Raw genomic sequence first — 15,353 nt, 5'->3', positions numbered from 1 at the left:
TCAGTTTACTCCTTTTTTTACTCAAATTGAATCAGTTAACTCCTTATCTTACTCAAATTAAATCCGTTGACTCCCTTTAATTTGGAAATCTCCCTTTATGACTGAACTTCACGTTTAATCCTGACAGTTGATTGAAATCGATCTCAACTATTGATGAATTCCAGGAAAGTCTATTTAAGAGACTCTCATCTCTTCATTTTGAAAGGTTGAATGAGAATTTGCATCGAATTGTTGCTTGAATTCATACTCACATTTGCTCATATTCACATACGCAAAGATCATGTTTGACCAAAAGTTGACCAGATTTAACCACGGTTGACTTGAGTTGACTAGTTTCGAAAAGAATTTTGAAATTATTAAACAAAATTATTTAATTAAATGGAGTACTTACTTCTAATTAATTAAACAAAGTTATTTAATTGTGAGGCCTCGCCCTGACCCATCATAGCGTAGTGATGCATTACTATTTTTTTTTTTTGATATTCACGACTCGAGATGTCAAGGCATTATCTAATGCTTAGAACATACTTTATTATTTCATGTGGTGTGATGTTACTTTCAGATATATTTGATGATTTTCTTTTAATGCTTCATGTATATGTATGTTGATGAAATCAGTAAATGTAGGATTAAGACTTTGATTTAAGATATTTTAAATGGTTAAGAATTATGTAGGATGAAAAAACCCTTATTGATGTATGTTTGAATTTATGTTAATTTCTTAATACGTATACATTTATGTACATGTGATTTTTCGGGACTACTGATGTGTGCAATGAGTGTGCAGATATTTAGCTGAGAAACCATACGGAGGAACAGAACTGATCTCTTTGTGCTAATTTTGGAAGCCTTGTTGTTCATAATTCACGTATTGTATTATGAGATATATGTATGCGTCCTCTTTGTTTAGTGAATGTTAATGTTCATAATTATGTTCTTTCAGTGTCGCTTGACACTCATAAAATGTTTATGTGTTGCGGTGTGATGTTTAGGGTTAGTTGTTTAACCTTTGGACCCAAGTTGGTTTAGTTAGTGTCAGTTTTCTATTAGGTTCTTAATCGAGGTTAGTCATCCCTTAATCTGGATTAGTGTTTAATTTGCAAGTTAGAATAGTTAGATGGACCTATTTTATTCCTAAATTTTTATTTGGCTCTAAACCTCTTTCCTAAGGCTTAAAACTTGATATTTTTATACCCAAAGGGTATGGGTATGGGTTAGGGGTCTTTTCCAACCCCTAAGCCCCTTTTATTGACTTTTGAGGTCACTCAAAAAGTCCCTTTTTGCCTTTGTGTGAAAATTGACCATGGTTATCTTGAGTTACCTCACCTCATCTCCACTTAAGGTTTAACCATGGTGTAGGTTGAGTTAGGAGTTTCTAGATTTGCTAGTGGGTGGAAATAGTTATTGCTCCTTTTGGTGGTTGAGTTGGAGGCTTATTTAGAGGCCCTTCTTGGACTTGTGGAGGTTGTTACCCAATCTCTACATTTAGAGAGGAATTCTTGAAGGTTGAAGGAAGGAAAAAGAGATACTCTACTCAAACTTGTTCATTGCCATTACCTCTTTGTGAAGGTAGGAAATTCTCATCTCCCTCATTCAGTTTTTATGTTTTGTTTCATGTTCATGTTACCTTGTTTTTGTTTCACTGGTTGTATGGTTGTGGGTATGTTGGGAAGCAAATTTAAATCATCCTCTTGAAACAGAGAATCTTTAAAAGATTCTTTAAAATATCTTTAATATCTAAAATATGTTCTATTTTATTTCAAAAAAATATATAAAAGACTAAAGATATATATTTATATAAATAAAATAAAATAATATCTATTCTTACCTATATTACTTTTTGTCTTCAATGCTTTCCCTTATCTCCTTGAGGTTTGACAAGACTTATATTTTAAAATATAAACAAATCAACTTTATCCAGTTAACCCTCTCTTTTGGTGTTAGTTTTTAGAAGGAGGTTGTAAAGCTTTTTAAAAAAATTCAATTTCTTTATTGTGGCAAGTGATGTCACTTGTACCCCCTTCATTGATTACGCAGCCTTAGAAATCCTTGATTTAGACAGGCTTGGGTTGGTAGCTGTGAAAAGAGAGTTGTCAATAGTCTTACCTTATCCTTTATTACTGTTTTGTTTCTTTGGTCAACGCATGAGAACATGGGAAACGTAATGCATGGTCAAGTGGGTAAGTTAGTTGAAGTTTGGCCAATAAAATTTTCAGTTTGAAGTATGGCCAATAAACTTTTCTCTTTCCTTAGCCTACGTTTGTTTTGGCCAGCAAACGTATTTACTTGCCTTGGCCCACATGTAGCCTTGTCTTGCGTGAGATTGAGGCTGGGAGAGTGTGAGGAGCAAGGCTTAGGTGTGGGTAGAATAAGAGGGGCACATTTTTTTTTAGGGATACGTGGGGTATTTTAGGTTAGTTATTGAATAGTTTAGTTTGTTTTTATTTATTTTATTTTTGTTGTTATTATTTGTGATTACTTTAAGATAGTTTTAAATATAAGTTAGTTTTTTTATTTATAGTATTAGGAATTAATTAGATTATATATTTATGTTAAATTTTTGTAACATTAGTTTTAATTTCATAAACATTTTTTAGTTGGTAGATATTGGTTTTCTAGTTTAGTTTTAATTAACTTAGTTGGTTACTTATCTTAGAAAAATTTTAATTTCATGATTAATTAGAATTGAGTTAGTCATTAGTTGTTTAAATTTTAATATTGGTAAGAGTTTGATAGTTAATTTTTATTATGTTTAAGTAGTCGAAATATCTAAAGTAAATAAATTATATGAATATAATATGTTTTAATTCTAGTTAATTATTTTTTCTTAGCGACTTTTCAATATCGATTAAAATGTAAATCGATAATTGTCTATGAGATTTGTAATTGAACTTGATCTAGTTGAACTTGATTAAAATTTCTTTCTTATAATGTTAACTTTATACGAGATAAAAGATGCTATGTAATAATTGTTAAATCTATCTTGATTATAATGATATAGAGTAAAGTTTAAATTTATTGTTTTAAGATTAATATGGAACTAAGGAAACGTCGATATTATTGTTATATCGAGAGCTTCAATTTAAACAATGTATTCCTCCACAAGAATTTATAAACTTATGATGTAATAAAGTGAATCTTTTCATGTAATGTGATCGCAAACTTATCAGCTCGAGCATTATAAATATTAGAAAAAAAAAATTGTGTATTTTTCCCTCGTAGTTTGGGCATGACATTAATTAAATGAGAAGCCATTCCTAATTAATTAAATGAAGTTATTTAATTAAATAAGAAAAGTGCCTCTAATTAACTAAAGATTATTTAATTAAATAGAAAAATTAATTATGAGAGCATATCTCATTTTATTAAATTAAATATCTCAACAATATCTCTCTTCAGTTCAAAAAGGGAAATTTAAGTTCACTCTTGATAAAAAATGAGTTAAATTAGTTAACTCCTTTTTCTACTCAAATTGAATCAGTTAACTCCTTATTTTACTCAAATTAAATCTGTTAACACCCTTTAATTTGGAAATCTTCCTTTATGACTGAACTTCACCTTTAATCTTGACCGTTGATTGAAATCGATCTCAACCGTTGATGAATTCCAAAAAAGTCTATTTAAGAGACCCTAATCTCTTCATTTTGAAAGGTTGAATGAGAATTTGCATCGAACTGTTGCTTGAATTCATACTAACATTTGCTCATATTCACATACGCAAACATAAAGTTTGACCAAAAGATGACCAGATTTGACAACGGTTGACTTGAGTTGACTAGTTTCGAAAAGAATTTTCAAATAATTAAACGAAATTATTTAATTAAATGGAGTACTTACTTCTAATTAATTAAACAAAGTTATTTAATTAAATGGGAAGCCATTCCTAATTAATTAAATGAAGTTATTTAATTAAATAAGAAAAGTGTCTTTAATTAATTAAAGATTATTTAATTAAATAGAAAAAGTAATTATGAGAGCATATCTCATTTTATTAAATTAAATATCTCAACAAAATCTCTCTTCAGTTCAAAAAGGGAAATTTTTTGCACACTATTGATAAAAAAATGAGTTAAATCAGTTAACTCCTTTTTCTAATGAAATTAAATCAGTTAACTCTTTATTTTACTCAAATTAAATCTGTTAACTCCCTTTAATTTGGAAATCTCCCTTTATGACTGAACTTCACCTTTAATCCTGACCGTTGATTTAAATCGATCTCAACCTTTGATGAATTCTAGAAAAGTCTATTTAAGAAACCCTCATCTCTTCATTTTGAAAGGTCGAATGAGAATTTGCATCGAATTGTTGCTGGAATTCATACTCACATTTTCTCATATTCACATACGCAAAGATCAAGTTTGACCAAGAGTTGACCAAATTTAACAACGATTGACTTGAGCTGACTAGTTTCGAAAAGAATATTGTAATAATTAAATAAAATTATTTAATTAAATGGAGTACTTACTTCTAATTAATTAAACAAAGTTATTTAATTAAATGACAAGCCATTCCTAATTAATTAAATGAAGTTATTTAATTAAATAAAAAAGGTGCCTCTAATTAATTAAAGATTATTTAATTAAATAGAAAAAGTAATTATGAGAGCATATCTCATTTTATTAAATTAAATATCTCAACAAAATCTCTCTTCAGTTCAAAAAAGGAAATTTCCAATTCACTCTTGATCAAAAATAAGTTAAATCAGTTAACTCCTTTTTCTACTCAAATTGAATCAGTTAACTCCTTATTTTACTCAAATTAAATCTGTTAACTACCTTTAATTTGGAAATCTCCCTTTATGACTGAACTTCACCTTTAATCCTGACCGTTGATTGAAATCGATCTGAACCGTTGATGAATTCCAAAAAAGTCTATTTAAGAGACCCTCATCTCTTCATTTTGAAAGGTTGAATGAGAATTTGCATCGAATTGTTGCTTGAATTCATACTCACATTTGCTCATATTCACATATGCAAAGATGAAGTTTGACCAAAAATTGATCAGATTTGACCACGGTTGACTTGAGTTGACTAGTTTCGAAAAGAATTTTGAAATAATTAAACGAAATTATTTAATTAAATGGAGTACTTACTTCTAATTAATTAAACAAAGTTATTTAATTAAATGGGAAGCCATTCCTAATTAATTGATTGAAGTTATTTAATTAAATAAGAAAAGTGTCTCTAATTAATTGAAGATTATTTAATTAAATAGAAAAAGTAATTATGAGAGCATATCTCATTTTATTAAATTAAATATCTCAACAAAATCTCTCTTCAGTTCAAAAAAAGAAATTTTACAGTTCACTATTGATAAAAAATGAGTTAAATCGGTTGACTCCTTTTTCTACTCAAATTGAATCAGTTAACTTGTTATTTTACTAAAATTAAATTTGTTAACTCCCTTTAATTTGTAAATCTCTCTTTATGACTGAACTTCACCTTTAATTCTGACCGTTGATTGAAATCGATCTCAACCGTTGATGAATTCCAGCAAAGTCTATTTAAGAGACCCTCATCTCTTCATCTTGAAAGGTTGAATGAGAATTTGCATCGAATTGTTGCCAGAATTCATACTCACGTTTGCTCATATTTACATACGCAAAGATCAAGTTTGACCAAAAGTTGACCAAATTTAACCACGGTTGACTTGAGTTGACTAGTTTTGAAAAAAATTTTGAAATAATTAAACAAAATTATTTAATTAAATGAAGTACTTACTTATAATTAATTAAACAAAATTATTTAATTAAATGAGAAGCCATTCCTAATTAATTAAATGAAGTTATTTAATTAAATAAGAAAAGTGTCTCTAATTAATTAAATATTATTTAATCAAATAGAAAAAGTAATTATGAGAGCATATCTCATTTTATTAAATTAAATATCTCAACAAAATCTCTATTCAGTTCAAAAAGAAAAATTTCCAGTTCACTATTGATCAAAAATGAGTTAAATCAGTTGACTCCTTTTTCTACTCAAGTTGAATAAGTTAACTCTTTATTTTACTCAAATTAAATCTGTTAACTCCCTTTAATTTGGAAATCTCCCTTTATGACTGAACTTGACCGTTGATTGAAATCGATCTCAACCATTGATGAATTCTAAGAAAGTCTATTTAAGAGACCCTCATCTCTTCATTTTGAAAGGTTGAATGAGAATTTGCATCGAATTGTTGCTGGAATTCATAATCATATTTACTCATATTCACATACGCAAAGATCAAGTTTGACTAAAAGTACACCAGATTTAACCACGGTTGACTTGAGTTGACTAGTTTCGAAAAGAATTTTGAAATAATTAAATGAAATTATTTAATTAAATGGAGTACTTACTTCTAATTAATTAATTAAATTTATTTAATTAAATGAGAAGCAATTCCTAATTAATTAAATGAAGTTATTTAATTAAATAAGAAAAGTGCCTCTAATTAATTAAAGATTATTTAATTAAATAGAAAAGGTAATTATGAGAGCATATCTTATTTTATTAAATTAAATATCTCAACAAAATCTGTCTTCAGTTCAAGAAGGGAAATTTCTAGTTCACTATTGATAAAAAATGAGTTAAATCAGATGACTCCTTTTTTTTCTCAAATTGAATCAGTTAACTCGTTATTTTACTGAAATTAAATCTGTTAACTCCCTTTAATTTGAAAATCTCCTTTTATGACTAAACTTCACCTTTATTCCTGACCATTGATTGAAATTGATCTCAACTAGTGATGAATTCCAAGAAAGTCTATTTAAGAGACCCTCATCTCTTCATTTTGAAAGGTTGAATAAGAATTTGCATCGAATTGTTGCTGGCATTCATACTCACATTTTCTCATACTCACATACGCAAAGATCAAGTTTGACCAGAAGTTGACCAGATTTAACCATGGTTGACTTGAGTTGACTAGTTTTGAAAAGAATGTTGAAATAATTAAACCAAATTATTTAATTAAATAGAGTGCTTACTTCTAATTAATTAAACAAAGTTATTTAATTAAATGAGAAGCTATTCCTAATTAATTAAATGAAGTTATTTAATTAAATAAGAAAAGTGTCTCTAATTAATTAAAGATTATTTAATTAAATAGAAAAAGTAATTATGAGAGTATATCTCATTTTATTAAATTAAATATCTAAACAAAATCTCTCTTCTGTTCAAAAAGGGAAATTTCCAGTTCATAATTGATCAAAAATGAGTTAAATCAGTTAACTCCTTTTTCTACTCAAATTGAATTAGTTAACTCCTTATTTTACTCAAATTAAATATGTTAACTCCCTTTAATTTGGAAATCTCCCTTTATGACTGAACTTCACCTTTAATCCTGACCTTTGATTGAAATCGATCTCAACCGTTGATGAATTCTAGGAAAGTCTATTTAAGAGACCCTCATCTCTTCATTTTGAAAGGTTGAATGAGAATTTGTGTTGAATTGTTGCTGGAATTCATACTCACATTTGCTCATATTCACATACGCAAAGATCAAGTTTGACCAAAAGTTGGCTAGATTTAACCATAGTTGACTTGAGTTGACTAGTTTTGAAAACAATTTTTAAATAATTAAACGAAATTATTTAATTAAATGGAGTACTTACTTCTACTTAGTTAAACAAAGTTATTTAATTAAATGAGAAGCCATTCCTAATTAATTAAATGAAGTTTTTTAACTAAATAAAAAAAGTGCCTCTAATTAATTAAAGATTATTTAATTAAATAGAAAAAGTAATTATCAGAGTACATCTCATTTTATTATATTAAATATCTCAACAAAATCTCTCTTTAGTTCAAAAAGGGAAATTTCTAGTTCACTATTGATCAAAAATGAGTTAAATCAGTTGACTCCTTTTTCTACTCAAATTGAATTAGTTAACTCCTTATTTTACTCAAATTAAATCTGTTAACTCCCTTTAATTTGGAAATCTCCTTTTATGACTGAACTTCACCTTTAATCTTGACCGTTGATTGAAATCGATCTCAACCGTTGATGAATTCCAAGAAAGTCTATTTAAGAGACCCTAATCTCTTCATTTTGAAAGGTTGAATGAGAATTTGCATCGAATTGTTACTGGAATTCATACTTACATTTGCTCATATTCACATACGCAAAGATCAAGTTTGACCAAAAGTTGATCAGATTTAACCACGATTGACTTGAGTTGACTAGTTTCGAAAAGAATTTTGAAATAATTATACGAAATTATTTAATTAAGTGCAGTAATTACTTCGAATTAATTAAACAAAGTTATTTAATTAAATGAGAAGCCATTCCTAATTAATTAAATGAAGTTATTTAATTAAATAAGAAAAGTGTGTCTAATTAATTAAAGATTATTTAATTAAATAGAAAAAGTAATTATGAGAGAATGTCTCATTTTATTAAATTAAATATCTCAACAAATGTAGTGCCTACCCTCGTTCACATCTTTTCTAGACTTATTGTTGCTATTATTATCAGACTATGTAGACTAGTTTTATGTTGATGGTTTAGTGGTGTTGTTTTGACACTATCAGATATTATGATAGGGATTCAGTTGATATATGATGAGATCATTTAGAATTTACATTTCATGTATGTATGATGATCACTCGATTTTACAAGAGTACGCAGATGTCTTTCCAAGTGAGATTCCAAGCATGCCTCCAAAGAGGGACATTGATTTTAGCATTGATTTAATTGCTGGAGCAGAGCCTATCTCTAAAGCTCCTTATCGTATGACTACTCAGAAACGTGGTGAGCTACATCTTTAGCTAGAGGAACTTCTGGCTAAAGGGAGCATTCGACCTAGTGTATCACCATGGGGAGCTCCAATGCTCTTTGTGAAGAAGAAAGATAGTTCTTTGCGCCTTTGTATTGACTACAGATAGTTGAACAAGGTGACTATTAAGAACAGGTATCCTTTGCCTAGGATTGATGACTTATTTGGTTAGATCAAGGGAGCTACAGTATTCTCCAAGATTGACCTTAAGTCAGGATACCACCAGCTTCGTATTAAGGAAGCCAATATTCATAAGACCACTTTTCGAACGTGCTATGGGCATTATGAGTTCACAGTGGTACCTTTTGGGTTGACTAATGCTCCATCAGTGTTCATGAGTTTGATGAATGGTGTTTTTTGATCATATCTTGACAAGTTTGTTCTTGTAATTCCCCGCCAAGGGATCCAAAGAATTTCACTAAGTTTGCCAAACAATTTTTTTTTTTAAACATGAAAGTAAAACCATACACAACACTTGCGGAAGCAATAGTAACATCCAACTGAAAATAACATAACATTCATAAAAAATTACATTCTTTAAAGATCCAATCATATCTTATTCATCTAAGATTACATCCTAAATAATAAAATAACATGGATACATCCAATGTTCTTAAACCATATACAAGTGTACATTTTAGATTGCTCAATCATCCACTATACATGTTACAAGGTATGAAAAGCTTAAAAGAATAAACATCCATGTAAATAAAGTACATCATCATCCAATATTAATCCATGATGCATTAACATAATGAAACCATTAACCATACATGATACATCATCATCATAAAGATATAAACATCCATCATAAAAGATAACCATACATCACAAACATAACTGACTAAGTGCACGGTTCCTCCCAATCGTAAATAGCATCATTAGACCATCATGGATCCTAGCCATCCCTCCATGCGTAACATTCCAAAGCACCAAAGAGATCATCGGTATTATCATAGTAGGAATGTCACTCCTAAAAACATCCTACTAACATGCAAAGTAAAGCATAGGATACCATCATCTAACATATGCAAACCATCAATCTAAGAAACATACCTATAAATACATACATCATAAGGTATATCATCTATCATAACGATCCAAGAACATAATGAAGATAAATACCAACCAAGAATGCTCCAGCCACGGTGTCTCAGACGGATCTCAAATGATAAGAGTGGAAAAATACTACCACCCGACTGTGTGAAACCTAAATGGTCCACTCCCACCATGCTGAAGAGATAATCTCAAGTCCCAAACAAGATACCAAAACCACAAAGCATAAATCTCTTTAAGTCCAGGAATCCTAAAAAGTATACTACTCAAAGGTTCCAACACACACAAAATTGACATCTAATTTCCAGAGGCACACAATGACATGTAGGAAACCTACTCTGCAAGCGAGAAAGTGTCATCGCATTTATCACGTACAAGTTACCCTAGCAGTTAGCTAAACTCCATGGGTCCATACAAATCTCATGCGGCCACTAGTATCCTCTCATACTGAAAAGGCATACTATGGAATGAAAGGTCGCAACCATGTGTTCTCACTACTCCCATCCTAGCCTATACAAGTGCTCAAGGCATGGGCGAGAACCAAAACAATTATCTCTTTAGGTTCATTTAATCCCCATTTAGTGTGTAAATGTTATCACTTATTAACCAAAATTACAATGAGTTACCCTAGCAGCCACTTAGGGCCCCGGCCCCCATTGCAAGCCACTTCCTGACACTACAAGTAGATTACCTATCCTAATGCTCATGGAATCATAAATCACCACAGTCCTGTACAAGCGACTGTAAAGAAATCCAAAAGATAATCCATAAAAATAATTATGAAATATCCACAATATAAGCATCAAATATCCATTATAAGAATCATCAAATCTCCAAGATAAGAATCATCAAAATCTCCATGAGCATCTGAAAAGAATCCATAGAAAATCATGACCACAACAGTTCTCTATTGGCAACTGAAGGCATCACTAATAATCATAAGTATCCATTGGTTCTCAATAAGAAAAATAAATCATCACATCCATTGGTTCTCAACAAGCAACCAAGAATATCTCAAAATCATACTGATCGAAGACTCCAAAATGGTTGAGTCAAAACATGTCACAACATGACATCATCAAGAAATAAATCCACATTTCAGTCCCATCATGGCGACTAGAAAATAATCCAAAGATAATTGATTGATGACTCAAAAATGATTAGCTCAAGTGTCTCACACACATAGATCTCAGCTTCACACATGAAGACTAATGAACAATAACAATCAGCGATTACAAACATTTTATAGAGCATACGATCACATTACCATGGTTGGGCTTATAAAGATCGAGACCAAATAAAATCAACATGCCAGCACATCTCATAACCCCTGAGCCTCTGGTAACAACCTAGGACTGGTCAACACTAGTTAACCCGAAAATCCAAAACAAGAAGCATATAGAATACACGATGCAAACACATATTTTGGTTTTGCTATCTTACATAGTTGAATCAAGTGTAGGGATTTCCAGTTTCCATTTTCAAGTATACTTCAAGTGTCTAAGTTTCATCATTTGACTTACAAGTCAACCCATTTGTTCCCCCATAGCATTATCCTTCCATTAATTAGAAATAATATTTTAAGGATAACTTAAGGATAAATATTCACTAAACTGATCATCATTGACCCTAAATCAACTTGTTCTCTTTATTTAACTATGATCCATATTCTAATTGATTCACTTTCCTATAATGTTACTTCAATTTTTCACACAAATCAAGGATCATTATTCGTTATCATATAAGAAAGCCAATTATCAATCTTTGAATAAGAATATTATAACTTAATTAAAATGATCAATTAAATCAATCAATTAACATAGGTACATCATCCATGACCTATTAACCTTCTAATAGTTTTCAATTAGAAACTTAATTAAGTATTACTAAAGTTTGAGTCTTTTAATTTAATCGTTATCACTGTTGACAACCATATAATATCTAAAGTCATAATTCAAGTCATAGGACTTATCAACTTCAATATAGATAATCTACAATCCTGTTAGAAGAATTATATCAAATATAACTTAATTATTAATTAAATCTAATTAACTCTAGTTAATTGATTTAATTAATAATTGCATAACCATAGCAACATTCCAATTAATATCAGTTGACTAATCACTAACTATAATTTTATAAGATAAAAGTCAACTATAACTCAAATCTCTAATATACATGTTAATAGTTCAATAATAACAACTTGTTAATATTTAATAACAAGACGTAATAAATCCCCAATACCAAATATTATCATTTCAAATAAATTTCTCCCATGGTATGCTAATTATAATTTAATTAACTATTTAAGCCATTAATACCATTATTTATTAATAGTTTGTTAAACCTAACAAACATTAATAAATACTAAACTCATCTATAGATAATCGATCTAGAGAATCCTTCTGTAAACTTCATTAGTTAAGATTTTGCTAACCTTTAAGGCATATCAATAATTTATAATCGATATAATAATTCAAATTGTAGTCACTTAATTTAAAATCATCTCGTACTATTAAATTACCATCTCTAAATGTTATTTAATATATATTAAAAAGAAATCCTCCATTCTCTAACAATTCAATATCTCTTTTTTATTTAATAATAATTAACAAATTATTATTAAATTAATAAACCATACTTATCATTAGTTGTTAACATCTATATGTAATTTTCCAACTTAAGGTATCAACCCCTTTATTAATTCATAATTAATTAAATCAGTTAATGGAACCTATAATTCACCAACTCAATTAAGATGACTAAATATTACCATAATCTAAATCACTTAATTATAATAACAACTTATTAATTTTAGTCATTAATAACTAATTAACGACTTATTAATAATCATAAAATTAGTAATTAATGATAATGATTATTAAAATATATATAATATTCCATATTTGAAATTTATTAATATCTAATAATAACTTATATGTGATAATCGAAATAATTAAAAATGATTTCACAAATCATATAATATAAACGTTTTTTTTTTTAAAATGTAATCAAAATTAATATAAAAACCATTATTGTTATTGAAGCGACTGTCACGATGTGACTTCCGTCATGACAGTCCTTCTGACGTCAACCCGTTGCGGGTACTTTGCTCACGCAGGTACCCTGTGACCACTGCATCAAGGCAGTACTATGTCACGGGTACACTGCATAGCAGGTACCCTGTGACATGTTTTTATGCGATTCGATATTAATAAAGGTTTTCTTTCTATCGCATTTATTTTTAACAAATGTATACATATATATATATATATATATATATATGTATATACGTATATGTATATGTATATGTATATGTATCTATATATATATATATATGTATCTATATATATGTGTGTGTGTGTGTGTGTGTGTGTATATATACATATATATATATATATATATATATATATATATATATATATATATGAGTATGCAGATTTTATATTCTAAGAACATAAATATATATATAACTTTTAAACAAAAAGGGCTTTTCATTTCGATGGTAATTCATTAATTTCTCTAATAGGTTTGACTATAGAATTAGAAACCCTTTTCAAATCCATTAATCAATTTGATTCTAAATCGAACCCAAACCCGTTTAGATTTAATTTCTTCCTTAATTAGATCTAGGGTTTCCTATTGTTTTCTACTCAACTAACCAAAAAATCTAGAGAGTATTTAGACACATATAACAAACATGATGAAGACAGGAAGAGAAATAGTGCAAAGAGAATATGAGAATATCAAGAGTGCACCTGGACACTGATGTTAACTTTCCATGCCTCAGAAGTCCATAGAAAATCCCTTCCTTCTCCATCATTCGCAATTCCTCCAAGATCCAAGCCAACTGAATCCTCCAAGTGACTAGAAGTGCTAGAAGGAGCATAGAAGCAAATAGAAAATATACGAGCATATGAATCTTCTCCAATGCATGTAAGCTTTGAAGCTTCCATTTTAGCTTGAAGCTTGTAGTTTCCATTAAGCTTGTAGCTTGTAGCTTGCATTAAGATTCCATTCAGCTTTTAACTTGCCAAAACACACTAGGAGAGCTTCAATTTAAAGGCCTCTAAGATGCATCTAGAGTGTCTCTAGAAACAACTAGAAGATAAGCATGACAATCAAACATGAGCCTTCTCCAACCTTCTAGATAAGTCTTAAGGTTGTAGACACCATGTGCTCAAATAAAATGCTAACTTCCAAGTGTAGACAACTTGTGCATTCTTAGAGTGCAAACTCCAGTGTTGTCTATATGACAACTCCCAAGAATTTGCCAACTCCTATGTGAGAAAACATAAAAATAATGCACATTAATTAATATAATATTTAATTTACTCTTCCCAATTTAATTTATTTATTTATTAAATCTCATGCACAAACTTTAATAATTCCACTTTGCAATCTTAATATATTTATATTTTAATCACACGAGATTTAGAATCTTTTATTAATTTAAATATATCTTCCACTTTTAAATTTCATTTTCCAAAACTTAATTGCTAAAATATTTATTAGCTTTAATAATAATATTATTTAGTCATTTATTTAAAAATGAACTCCAAATATATTATTATTAAAATAAATATTGTCACATTCCAACTTTTAAAGTTTAATTATTTTATCTTCAAATTTAATTATTTTATTTAATTAATTTTTCAATTAATTAAATAAAATAAATATTAAAATATCATATTAATTTTCCATTTAATTAAACCATCAATCAAATCTTTTAATTAGGCTTAATTAATAGAAAATACATCAAAGACTCATAAGGTAAAAATATGAAAATCCATCATAGCCAAAATACATACAAAATCAAACCAAAGGTTTAAATCACGAATTACGTTATCCAACGTATTCAGAGGGTACTCAACTCAGATACTTGTCATAATTTTTCAATTAGAACAAATGGCTTAAAGGGTTGGGATTTGGACTTGAGAATTTATCTCCCCTCTCTTATCATTGAGATAGTGTGATAGGGTACGCTCATCTTGGCAATTCAGGGAAGTCGATACTCGGTACCTGCAACCTGCATAAAAACCATGCATGTACAAATACAATATATACTAAACTAAATAGGCAATGGAAGGAAGTGGTGCATCGTGTAGATCTCGACTAGCAGGTGACTATGACTCCCTTCCTTAACCATATTAGACACGCAAAGCAAACATGCACACCATACACATGCAAGTATGGGGTAAGTATCCATAAGAAAACACATATTATAATAAATCATCTTACTAATCATCATTAATAATTGAAAGCAATGTAATAATCATCATCAACAATTTGCGCACACTAAAAATAATCATCATACATACATGAAATGTAAAATCTAAGTAATCTCATCACATAGTAAACTGAATCTATAGCATAATATCTGATAATCTCAAAACAATGTTGCTAACCATCAACTAGCCCTACAAGAGTTCAGCAATGATAACAAAATGTGGACTAGGGGTAGGCACTACAGTTCTCGTGTTTCTTGATGACATATTGATATTTTCTAAGACTCAGAAGGAGCATGAGGAACACCTGCGGTTGGTAT

This window comes from Cupressus sempervirens, chromosome 11 (assembly GCF_028749045.1).
Source record: "Cupressus sempervirens isolate cs-2001-9-10 chromosome 11, ASM2874904v1, whole genome shotgun sequence".
Lineage (NCBI taxonomy): Eukaryota > Viridiplantae > Streptophyta > Pinopsida > Cupressales > Cupressaceae > Cupressus > Cupressus sempervirens.
Note: the sequence above shows the minus strand (reverse complement) of the source record.